The sequence below is a fragment of the Lepidochelys kempii genome, chromosome 4, assembly GCF_965140285.1.
Source record: "Lepidochelys kempii isolate rLepKem1 chromosome 4, rLepKem1.hap1, whole genome shotgun sequence".
NCBI classification, from domain to species: Eukaryota; Metazoa; Chordata; order Testudines; family Cheloniidae; genus Lepidochelys; species Lepidochelys kempii.
The window spans coordinates 96,244,181-96,257,146 of NC_136383.1; the positions used below are offsets into that span (position 1 = coordinate 96,244,181).

Genomic DNA, 12,966 nt, shown 5'->3' on the forward strand with positions numbered 1-12,966 from the left:
CAGGGAGTTAAAATCAACAAAGGGGGTGGCTTTACATCAAGGAGTATTTCAGGCAGGACTTCACGGAGGGTTCCAATAAGAAATGGTGCACTTAAGTTATTGTTCTTATTGGAACAAAGAGGTTAGTCTGGCCTCTGATTGATACATGGCTAGATTTACCTCGCTGCACCTTCTCTGTGAGTGACTGCAGTGTGACCTAGAGGAATGAGTCCCCTAGACGGGGGAGGAGGGGAAGCAAATGAATACAAAACAAATCTGGTCTATTTCTTGTTTTGATCCACTCCATCTATCTTTTACATCTTTGGCTGGCAGCAGATGGTGCAGAAGGACTGCATGCCATCCACCTCTAATGGCTGCTCTGCAGAAGATGGTACAGTACGACTGCTAGCCATCCTCATCTCTTGCCTGCCTGGCAGAAGATGGTACAGTACGACTGCTAGAAATCCGTATCGCCTGCCTGCTCACCATAAGACAGTTCAATAGGACTGACTGCAGGACTAAAGAGAATGACCTGGTCAAGTCACTCCAAATTTAGTCCCTGTGCCCATGTCTGCCCAGGCACTCCTGATCGACCTCACAGAGGCGACCAGGAGCACCTCGGACATGATGATGACGGCTACCAGTCCTATTGCACCGTCTGCTGCCACAAGGCAATGGGTTGCTGCTGCTGTGTAGCAATGCAGTACCGCGTCTGCCAGCACCCAGGAGACATACGGTGACAGTGAGCTGAGTGGGCTCTGTGCTTGCCGTGGTATGGCGTCTGCACAGGTAACTCAGGAAAAAAGGTGCGAAACGATTTTATGCCCTTGCTTTCACGGAGGGAGGGAGGGAACGGGGGCCTGAGGATATGTACCCAGAACCACCCGCGACAATGTTTTAGCCCCATCAGGCATTGGGATCTCAACTCAGAATTCCAATGGGCAGTGGAGACTGCGGGAACTGTGGGATAGCTATCCACAGTGCAACGCTCCGGAAGTCGACTCTAGCCTCGGTACTGTGGAAGCACTCCGCCGAGTTAATGCACTTAATGCACTTAGAGCATTTTCTGTGGGGACACACACACTCGAATATATAAAACCGATTTCTAAAAAACCGACTTCTATAAATTCGACCTAATTTCGTAGTGTAGACATACTCTAATACATAGCTCCTCATAAAATTAAGAAAGCTGACAACCTTCTATAAAAGGGGCACTGTCAGGTACCACAGCTGAGGTCCCAATGATGGTGGATCCTAAATTTGACCTTAATTTTTTAAAATTCAAAGCACTTAATCAGTTCCAGATGATCATTCATTTCTTTTAAACACCTAGCCCTTTGTTGCTGAGAAATTATTAATTTAAAACAAACAGAAGGTGCATCTAACGCACTAATGGTGATGTGAGCTGGTAATTCTGGTACATGGTGTATGAGTACAAAATCTACAGGATAAGATATATTTATTTCAAGCTTTTGAGGCTTTACAGGGCAGAAAGATGTTTTTTTAAAAATATTCAAATCTATTAGAAAAAACCCCAATTTTAGGATATCCTTTTAAAAAAATCTGACATTTAAATAATGCATTTTATGCTGCATTCTGCTGTTCTGTATGCTAATTCAGAAGTTGAAATCACTGGGTTTCACGTTTTGAAAGCCGGGGTCCATTAATTATTTGAACAATAATGGTGACTACTGCGGTAGCATTGTTGCAATTTACAGCTCTTCTATATTATTTTTAAAGCTGCAAATAATTCATTTACTGTAGTTAATGGACTTTGTCACCTTTTTATATTTGGATTTGTATGAAAGGATATTAGTTTGTGGGGAGGCAAATCCTGTTCTCTGTAAAGGTGATCTGGGGCCAAAGAAATTGTCATACCTATGTATGTATTACAAGTGTGTTTCGCTACAGGAGTGCAGTAGTTTTATATCAAAATTGTTCAACAGTGCATTTTTGGCCAAATTCACAGCTGGAGTAAGTGCATGCAACTCCTGTGATTTCATTAGAGTTGTGCCTAGTTAACCCAGTGGTATATTTGGCTCTATAACTGTAAGAATTAAAAATATAAAACAAATGAACAAAAACCCTGAATAAACCCTTAATACCAGGTGTACTAACTTTAGTTGGATTTGATCTTTCTCCATTATTAATAATTATTATTATCGTATTGCTGTAGTATCTAGAGTTAGAGATTTCTCTTTGTTAGACTAGACGTGGTCAGTGTAATAAGATCTCAATTTCTGATTTGATATTCTTTCTTAGTGTACATCATGTACAGTCTGCGTCTTTGTTGTCTGAAGCAAGAAACCAGCTGAAGAAAATGTTAGTGGCATCTGCAGTATATGTTTGATTAAATGGTTTAATATTGTGTTCACTAGCTCTCTGCATAATTGACAGTCTCCACGGATGAGGCCCTGGAGAATTGTGGGTACAAATAAGCTCTTTTATTCTGTAACCTTTAGGGCCTTTGAGCAATTTCTGGATTTTTTTTCTTTAGTGTGGATTGTAAGCTTTCATTTAAAAATAGTTTTTATATTGTGACGACTCCCCCCCAACCCCAAAAAACAATTGTCCCTCTCCCACGAACAAAAGCAGTAGTAAATTATCTCCCCTCTCAGTCAAATGTAAGCAGGCATCATTTTTAAGAGCTAATGTTGTTAAACGGGGACAATGTAAGCCGAAGTAATGCCAGCTTCTGAAAATGATAACTTTAGGCTCTCCAATCCATTTCTTCCCCCAGAATGAGCTCTTTCGTTGTGCAGTGAAGTGGCATTTCTATGACGGACTGCCCAGACTGCTATGGTTTCTGGAGTAAACTCGTGGCCTCACTGAAGTCAGTGGGACCAGAATTTCACTCCTGAACTTTTTTATTCCTTTATACTTGAACTGCAGGAAAATAATATTTAGAAAATTGAGAGAAACTATTGAGAAAAATTTCAGAAAACGGTCACTTCATGTAATATGAGGGATTCTTTCCCCGTCCTGTGAAGCTTCTAGTACTGGTCAGTGTCGGAGATGGAGCACTGAACTAAATGAAACATTGGTCTGATCCAGTATGGCAATTTCTTGGTTCTTAAAAGGTTTTTTCCTAAGAAGTTAAGTTTTGGGGTTTTTTTTTTTTTGCAAATTTAAGGATTTTAACCATTAGTGCCCATTTTAAAGCTCCCAGAGCATTAAAACACCTGAGTGTTGTGCTAATTTACCATCTTTAATTCACCTCTGGCATCTTCTAGAGTGGATAGTTTGTTGATGTGACAGAAAGAGGTCAAGACGCCAAATGTGGTATTTTCCTTTGCAGTGGCTCATGGATGTCATGACTGGTGCTTTGTAAGACAGTTAAAGCCTGATTTTTTAAAAGATGTTGAGTATCAGCAGCTCCAATTTTGGGGGGAAAAAATCCTTCACTAGTAAAAACAGCAAAATTCGTGATTCCCGGAAGTATCTTTAGACATACTTAATATCAAGCAAATTTTCTGAAAGTAGTTCTCAGCAGTGACTCCATTCACAGATGTCTTCAGTGATTTGGACCACTGGGCATCCACAGGAGTCTGTGGCCCATGATCAAGTCCATTTATCTAGTCCATTTATCAAGTCCATTTATCTAGCTGCTAGGATTGTAAAATAAGGCGTGAACCATCTGTATTGGCTGGTAAATCCAGTGAATGATTTGAACTTGCCTTTTTGATAAAGGTGTGAAGAGTAGTTTTGGGTGGTTTTCATCTTAATCACCTGTGCCTTTATCTGATCATTTCCTAGTAGATAGTGAAGGGGGTCTTTAATCCACAAATGCTTACTGTACATCATGATGATTTCATTTATATCTGGCCTACAAATTGGCAACTACTAGATATTGCAGAGATGCGTGCTTCAGAAACACTGAGAGATCAAGTAATATTTTTTTTATATTTTAATGGTCCCTGCAGTGGGTGAAATTTTATTTTAAAGGGCTGATCCAGAGACTTATTGAGTCTTTCTATAGATTTTTAGTTAGGTTTGGAGTTAAATTGAATCTAATCCAGGTAGAAGCAATTTGTAAGGGATTAATAGTTGATTTTTGGGTGAGTTGAGGAATAAGTAATAATTTCTAAATGCTGTAAAATTAGTGAACCAGCATAGGGTGTATGATTTTGTGTGGTATCCCTGTACCTTAGGGAATCAGAGCGTTTTTGAAAATTAATATTTCATCGTACATAAAGCTAGTATTCCTTGTTGTTTTCTTCTTTTAAAACTGCTGCAGTGCAACATGGTGAAATAAATTCTTTATTCTTGACAGCTTTAGAGAGATGGGAAATTTTCAAAACAATGGACTCTTCAGACTTTAAAGTGTGTCAGGTTATTCATGGCATGTGTTTGTGTGCATTTAGCTGTACCTTATTTTTCTCTTAGAAGTGATTTAGGCTGAAAACAACAAAAACTTCTGGATGTAGTTTTACATGCTGTGAGAAGGAAAACTCTTCCTATTGTTAAAATTCCATTAGTAAAAGGGAAAAATTCTAGTTTCAAAGAGCACTCAATACCTTAAAATAGGTGTTCAGTGTTAATATGTAATTCAGATACATGTTGCCATGGTGTTAAAGGAGCATTTTGTTGTTTTCCTCTGAGTAATTTTATTTCTATTATTTTCTGCCCTCTGAATCTCATGGAAAATATTTCTTAATGAAACAGTTAATAAACTTTAATATTAGTTTGAACAAAATGGGCATGTCATTGGTTGCAGAACTGGAAACGTGAGAATCTAGGTTTAAAATCTACAATATTCTTGCATATCCTGAACTTGTGGCAAGGAAGGGTTTTAAATTTAGACCATTATGATGATCTTAGATGTTGGGAAGTAGAATAACTCTGCTGATTTAGTTAGTGAACCATCTCATAATAACTTTTTTATTTTTTTATAATAAATACTGTTTAAGACTTCTAACCCACATGCAACACTGTAACGATCATTTTAATTTGTTGATTCAAACTTTTACTTATTGTATACAAAGATTAATGAATGCACATTCTTGTTCTAAATGAACTCAGTCTCTCAAGACTTGTTACACAAGGTGCTAAATACAATAAACGGAGAAAATAGGCGTATGTTTACACTGCAATTAAAAACCCACAGCAGGCCCATGCCAGTTGACTCAGGCTCATGGGGCTGTTTCATTGTTGTGTAGACCAAGGGTGGCCAAACTGTGGCTCATGAGCCGTTTTTAAGTGTGGCTCTTGGAGGTCCCCACCCCCATTCTCCACCTACCAGACTCGGGGGCAGGGGGAGCTCGGGACTTCTGCCTTGCAGCAGGGTGATGGGGTAGGGGCTTCTGCCCATCAGGGAGGAGGGGCTCAGGGCTTCAGCCCTGTGGGGCGTGCCTGCCGGGGTTTGGGGCTTCAGCGGGAGCAGAGCTGAAGTCCTAAGCCCCAGCAGGCGCTTCCTGCAGACACACTCTGGCTCTCAAACTTCTGAAGACAGTTGTATGCGGCTCAGAGGGTCAGTAAGTTTGGTCATCCTTTGTGTAGATGCTCAGGCTGAAGCGCAGGCTCTAGGACCCTCTGAGGTGGGAGGGTCCCAAAGCTCCAGCTGCAAGCCAAGACTGAACATCTGCACTGCAATTAGACAGCCCCTTAGTCCCAGCCCCACAAACTTTGAGCCAGCCATAGGTGTCTAACTGCAATGTAGACATACCCTAAGTGACTGTCCTCCATTGTGTGCGTGTGTTTGTATTGGGGAGTGGATATAACTGAGAGATGATAAACATGAACAGTGTTTTTAAATGCAGACTCTCTGCTATTTACAAGTAAAATCACATTTCAGTGAAAGGGGGGAAATAAGTAAAAGACTGGCACTATATATATCTATATATATATAGAAATACATCCTCCACTTTGCACTTTTTGGATTTGCAGCATAAGATAGTATAACAACATAATCTGCATCTATTAAAAAAGAAATCCTTCAATGTTTTCTTTTTTTAAAATGTAAGTGACTGCAAAGCCAGCAGTCAGCAGTTACTGCTATGAAATGTTATTTTAAAAATAGGTAATATTTAATCTCTTATTTGGCAATACCTACACTTCCTGCTAGCAAAAGGTATAAACATGATCTTATCTGTCCGGTTTTAACTGTCAGTTTTTCAGCCATTCAGTCGCTCTTAAAAGAAAAAGATGCCTTCTCCCTTTTTTTAATTGGACAACACTTGTTATTTCTCACCATGGTCAAAGTATGTTAATCTGACTTCATGTGAGTCTGTTCCAGCAGTTACCAGATGGTGAAATTCAGGTCCCAGAAAGGTTATGAAGATTATGAAGATTCAGGGTACAGCTGCCAGAGGGAGTGGCAAAGCCACCTCCACCAGAATTGTATCAGTGGATACTTGCACAGGCAGAATTCTCCACTGGCCATATCTGGCCACTTCAAGCTGCCTAATGGGCTGGAGAAGCTGGTCTTAAAGAATCTCAAGGAATACTTCTAGCCTATCCTCTGGAAGGCTGCTTTTCAGAAAAGTAGGTGGACAAAGGTTTTCTTTTTCTTTCAGTATCAGTGGAATCTGACTTCATGTGAGTCTGTTCCAGCAGTTACCAGATGGTGAAATTCAGGTCCCAGAAAGGTTATGAAGATTATGAAGATTCAGGGGACAGCTGCCAGAGGGAGTGGCAAAGCCACCTCCACCAGAATTGTATCAGTGGATACTTGCACAGGCAGAATTCTCCACTGGCCATATCTGGCCACTTCAAGCTGCCTAATGGGCTGGAGAAGCTGGTCTTAAAGAATCTCAAGGAATACTTCTAGCCTATCCTCTGAAAGGCTGCTTTTCAGAAAAGTAGGTGGACAAATGTTTTCTTTTTTAATTTAATATTAAACATTTGTTCACTTAATTTATAGATTTTTAATTTGGTTTAAATTCTGATCCATAGCTGAAGTGGCAGTGTCTGTTTTTTGAATATCTTGTATTTTGTTCTTATTTTGCCTTCTAAATTACACTGAATAACTAGTGGGGACTGTATAGACTCAGATTCTGGAGAGGGAGAGGCTGTAAGGCCCAGGTTTGTAAAGGTAATTAGTTGTTGCTGCAATCAGTATTGCAGTGCCCAAGTCTCATTTTCAAAAAGGATTTAGACACTTAGCTCCCAAGTGCCTGAAGCCCTTTTGAAAATGAGACTTGGGCTCCTAAATCAATTAGGCATTGCAACACTGAGCATCTTAACAAGGCACAGAGAAGTATTTACTATTCAGTTAGAGCTTACAGAGACACACTCAAAGTTTCACACAGTTCCAGTGACACTTCAGGTCATGAGAATAAAGTAGCAAGATAATCCAGCAGTTTCATGTTCTGTAACCCTCTCCTTGATGCTCCAGCAATACATGTCAGGGAGCAAAGGAAAACAGGGGTCATGGATTCACAGGGTCTGGTTTATGCCATAGCCTGTAACCAGTCCCTTGGGAGCATGGGCGGCGAGGAATATTCCTGTCCCAGTGGCCCAGCTCCAGCAAAGTTCCCCCCCACACACACTCCCCCCATGCTTCCCCTGGCCCCACCTGCCGCCCCCGGGCGATTTAAAACAGCCCGGGGGCTCCCGCAGCCACCCAGCTGTGCAGCGGGGCTGAGCAGCTTCCTACGCTCTCGTTCCACATGGCTGCTGGCAGGTCCTTGCAGCCCGTGTGAGGGGGTTGTGCTGCTCCGCGCTGCCCCGGCCCCAAACACCCCTGCAGCCAATGGGAAGCTTCAGGGGCGGTGCCTGGAGACAGCAGTGTGAGGAGACCCCCCCCCCCCCGGCCTGCCCCGGCTAGGAGCCACTGGTAAGCATCGAACCCCCCCCATCCACTTCCAGAGCCTGAATCCACATCCCCTCCGCAAACACACCCTTCAGCCCCCAGATTTCCTCCTGCACCCTCACCCCTGCACATCCTCTTGCCCCCAAACTCCCTCCCAAAGCCTGCACCCCTCACCCCCTCCCACACCCCCATCCTGAACCCCGCACCACCACCCCAACTCCCTCTTGCACTCCCACCCCTCCCCTGCACCTACTTTTGTTCCCAAACTCCCTCGCGGAGCCTGACCTCTCACCCCTTCTGCACCGAAATTCCCTCCCAGAGCCTGCACCCCAATCCCCTGCCCCAGCCCCATCCCAGAGCTTGCACCCAAACTCCCTCCCAGAGCCTTAGGCAGGTGTGTGTGGGGAGTTTGCGGGGGGCGGGGTTCTGGGTGTTCTGGTCACCACCAAAATTTCTACAAACCTGTCCAGGTGCTTGGGAGTGACCCTTTTAGTGTGCTGGACCCCAAGGACCCACCCAGTTCCACAGGACAGTCCCCTGGCCTCCAAGACTCCAAAACTCCCAGACTGGGCCTTCCAGCACCAGTGAACCCTTTCTCTCTCTGTGGCTCCCTGCAGCAAATCCAGCCAAGCCAGACTCCTGCGGCAAGCTTGTGCTATACACTTCAGGGCACAGGACTCTGAGTATTTAAAGTGAAAGCAAGCAGCCAACAGAGTAGAGTTTATTAGTCGACTGGAACACAGGATTGGGTCATCCTTAGGCTTGCATACAGAACTAAAATTAAGACATGGTTACATACCGGGTAAGCCAGAGCAATCAGCCAGTCAAGCTGTTATGGAATCCATTTCTGTATCTGTCTCTCTGTCAGTCCCAAGAGAGAGCTGCTAAGTTTCTCCAAAAGCCAGCCCTTATCCCCTCCTGCCGAGCTATGCTGAGTTCACATGTTCTGCCTGCTGCAGATTCCTTTGGATAGGTGTCGGTCAGTCAGTCCGTCCAGTAGTTGGGGCTCCCGTTTGTTTTTTTCTGGATCCTCCAGTGAGTCCTTAATGATCCATTCATTCCACCTGAGACAGTTATGTGACAAAACACTTCACGTCTCCTGCTCTGTCTCAAGAGCAGCTTTTTAACCCTTTTTGCAACCATGGGGAAGCAATGGAAAGTGCAGAGAGGAAACTGAGGCACACATGAGCATCACAAAAATATTGTAGAAAATTTCCACTGCCTCACAAGAGGTAACAAAGAAAAGAGATACAAAAGCAGACAATAGTTGTCTGATAACACTTAGGAAGGAGAGAAGAATAAGTTTTCCAAGACACTTAATCTTGTTAAAAAAATTGGCCTAACAGATGCCTGGAGAAATACTCATGTCCAAGATAGAGAATACACTTAGCATTTCACCACACACAAAAGTATACTATAAAAGGGACATTTTCTTTTTCCTAGAACATACCTACTGGAAATCAGAGTGCAATATCCTCCTCTCCTTTCTTCTGGATAATTTTCTATCATCTTGTCCCTACAATGAATTTAAACTGTTTACCAAAATCCTGGCAATAGAACAGTTTACTATTAAGGGGTGTGCAAATCAAAGACTTCAAAAAAATTCTATATCTTCAAACTATACCTCCCCCCAAATTTGTAATAATGAAGTGTCCCCAGTGTATACAGGAATCTCTTAAAGCTGTACTTGTGGTAGCATAATTGTATTTATTGCATTATCAACATAGCTACTATCTCTGGAGGAGGTGGAGTACCTATGCCGATGAGAGAAGTCTTCCTGTTGGCAAAGGTAGCGTCTCCACTGAAGCCATGCCGGTGCATCGCTGCAGTGTTTTAAGTGTAGACCTGCCCTTAGAATGAACAGGAACCCTCTGACCTTCCCGCTATAATTCAGTGCTTCACAAAAGAAAAATGGCCAGACTGACTGAGAGGCAGATATCCTTACAGAACAATTAGAAACCCCAAGCTTTAGGTGTAATTGACGTCCTTATCATATGCCAAACCCTGGTGTATCTGGGGCAGATGTTTATAAAATCATTCCTAGAACAAAATAAAGCCTCCTCTACAGTGTTAATTCACCCCAAAAGAACTACAGAACAGCTTCCATGGCTTGATGAACAGCAGACCAGCACTGGGCTACCCCGACAGACAAGGCAAGTGTATCAAAGGAAAGAAGATACTTCTCATGAAATATAAAAAACAGTTTCAGTGAAAAACTTTGACCAGCCCGAGAAGATTGTCCTTTGTGCCTTTACTAGATACAGAAAAAATGTTTAACAGAATAATGCCCTGGTTCTGCAAAGACTTAAGCCCGTGTTTATTTGCATAACTTTATGCCTGCAATAGTCCCATTGACTTCAGCAAGATAACTTTTGTGTGTGCTTAAATCTTTGGAGGATCTGGGCCTAAAATGGTCACACTTGTTTGCAGCATTAAATCTAACAGGATTTAAGAGATGAAGTCTTCTGATGGGTCAGAGCCCTAAACTCTGCCCACACTTCAACAATCCAAATTAATGGCCTGAATTTAGAACCCTTGGGGCTGAACAGGGGCCCTAGCCAAGTGTGGTCATTATTCCCTCTCTTCATCTTGGCGGCTGAACCTCTGGCCAACACAATACAGTTTTGCTCTCTGGTGCAAGCTATAAATACGAAGGCTATCAAAAATAAAATGTATTTTGAAGATAGTGGTCTCCTTTACAGTACATCACTAAACCAAAGCCTTGCTGCCAGTGGTCTCTGAGGAAACACAGAGTTTCAATTTAATCACTGAAAATCCCATACAGATGTTATCTCAATGAAACTCTCCCTTGAGAATCAGGAGCTTGAATCTTGTAAATGGAGCATGGTATATTGGACTTATAATACATACAGGCATAATATTTCTATATGATAAAAAAAACTTCAGCAGATATGAAACCATGCAGAAATATTTAGAAAGATGGTCAATTCTGCCACTAAATATAGTAGGTCGCTTTGACACTGTTAAAGTGAATGTCTTTACAAGATTCATATTTGTTTTTCAGTCCCTATATCAGACATAACTAACAAACATGTTCTGTTCTCTCAAAGCACATTTCTGTGTTTCCTTGGTGTGAAAAAAAGACAAGTCAATAGAAACTTTTACAGGATTGCAAAGAAGTCAGAGGACCAATTCTTCCAAACTTCAGCAAATAATATCAAGCAACTCACATACACAATAGCATGCCTAATACTGTCAACATGTACTTTGATTTATAAAAAACCCAACCTACTCCCAGTTTAGTGCTCGAAAACAAACTCAAAGACTTCAAAACTGAAGAATGACATCAATTCAGAATATTAATGACAACTGCTAGGAAATGCATCACCAGAACATGGTTCACAATAGAATTGGGTTCAATTAAGTTGTGGCTAGACAACATTCAGGAAATATGAGATAGGAAAACAATATTATAGCCTTGACAGTTGTAGGACTGGTTTTAGAAAAGATGGGCTTTATTAGATCCGGTACTCACTGATTTCCAGAGGGAAGATGCTCTGAATGGTTATTTACTGATGCCACACAGTATCTGTGTAGATACTGGTATAGGTTTTGGTCTGCGTGCTACTGGTAATTGTTAACCAATTGACTTACATTTTATAGTAACAAAAACTTACTTGACTAATTGCTGCCTATGTACCAAATAACTCCTAATATCTCTATTACTACTTGTTTACAGCATATACCTGCATAACTTTCTGTGCTCTCAGAGTAACTAACTGCATATTCATCTATCTTTAATTATCCCTTTTTAAGATGCATGTAAATGATTAGATTTATGTCTTTACAATGTTTTTAACTTGGTAATTTTGTTCTAAACAGCCAATCAATTATTTATACAGTTTTCCAGTCATGATAAATACTTTGGACCTACTGGCAGGAGGACAAGATAAATTGAACTGGAACAGCTATCTTTGGATGCATGCTGAACGCTGTCTTTGCATACATCATGCTTGTGTAAATTATATAGCCCCAATTTTCCAGTGACAAAAAGGGACATCTTTGGAAAATCAGGTGTTTGGTAATACTAGCGAATCCTGCTTGTTTTTTTTGAGACGTGTGTAGTTCAGGACAAAATTTTCACATTTGGGTTCTAAAGTTAGCCACCCAAATCCTTATTTAGATGCTTAAATAGATTGCCTGACTTGAAGTCAAGGAGAAATTAGGGTGTTCAGCCCCTTTGAAAATAAGGCTACTTCGTAAAAATTGGTGCCTAAATAGGAATTTATGCTCTTAACTTTAGGCACCGAAGTCTGAAAGTTTTGACCCAGACAGCTATCCTGCGAAGGAGTCTGGCACCATTTCAAGTTTGAAGGAACCAAAATATAAGCCTTAGAAGAAGCTCTGTGGGACATAACCCCAAGTCACATCTTTAGCGATGTAGCCAACTTTTAGCAAATAAATCTCTTATTTCAAGGAAGTGACTTTTTTCTATCTCCCTTAAGGCACAGTCCATATTCTGTGTACAGAAAAACTCACTCCCTTCCTGAGCTTTGGTTTTATTTAACAAACGAATAGTAAGACAAAATAAAGGTCAGGCCTTCTTTCCAAGCTTGGTTGTTCCTAGATTTCCATCCTTAGGGCTGCTTACTTCTAAATCTTCTTTGCTTCACATCTAGATTTCTCGGTCAGGGTCCTTCAGAGTCTGCTTCAATCCCGTTTTAAAATTCCCTTCAGCTGGAGGGTCCTGCCGCCAGCTGTGATATTGCTGGCAGGTGATGCAGTGTGGGACTGGCTTCCCCTTTTCTTCTCTTCTTGTGATGGTTTATCCAACACTTCAAACTCCTATACTTAGGCCTATGCTTTAGATATACTGTGTCTGAACATCAGTGGTGTAAACTGACATAGTTCCACTGTCTTCTGTTGGCTTTATACCAGCTAAGGATCTTGCCAACTGCACCTGAATTTGGTCAATTGGCTTATGTTATTGTCAGTTGGTCTCCTGCTCGCAGGCCCCTGGGTTTTGTCGGGGGGGGGAAAGGGGGGGATTTTTATTGATTCATATGGCAAAATTTATAGTTCCCTATTTGGAGGAAAATACTGTGCTTCTTTTTAATCATGCAAGTAGTGCTCAGATACTATAGTGTTGAGGGCTTTACAAATGCATGTAATGAAGTTCTGTGTACCATAGTTAACTGTTGGTTAAACTAAAGTTTGCTGTTGGTTAGCTGGAAAATAGAGAATATTGAAAGGGAAAAGGGAAACGTGCAAAC

The 12,966-nt window shown here is 41.6% G+C and overlaps 1 protein-coding gene across 9 annotated transcripts in view; it reads left to right on the plus strand.

The window, feature by feature from the left end:
• The window catches only part of APBB2 (amyloid beta precursor protein binding family B member 2), a 319,944-nt gene that overhangs the window by 154,985 nt on the left and 151,993 nt on the right, over nt 1-12,966 (plus strand). The gene's annotated exons all lie outside the window — the stretch shown is intronic.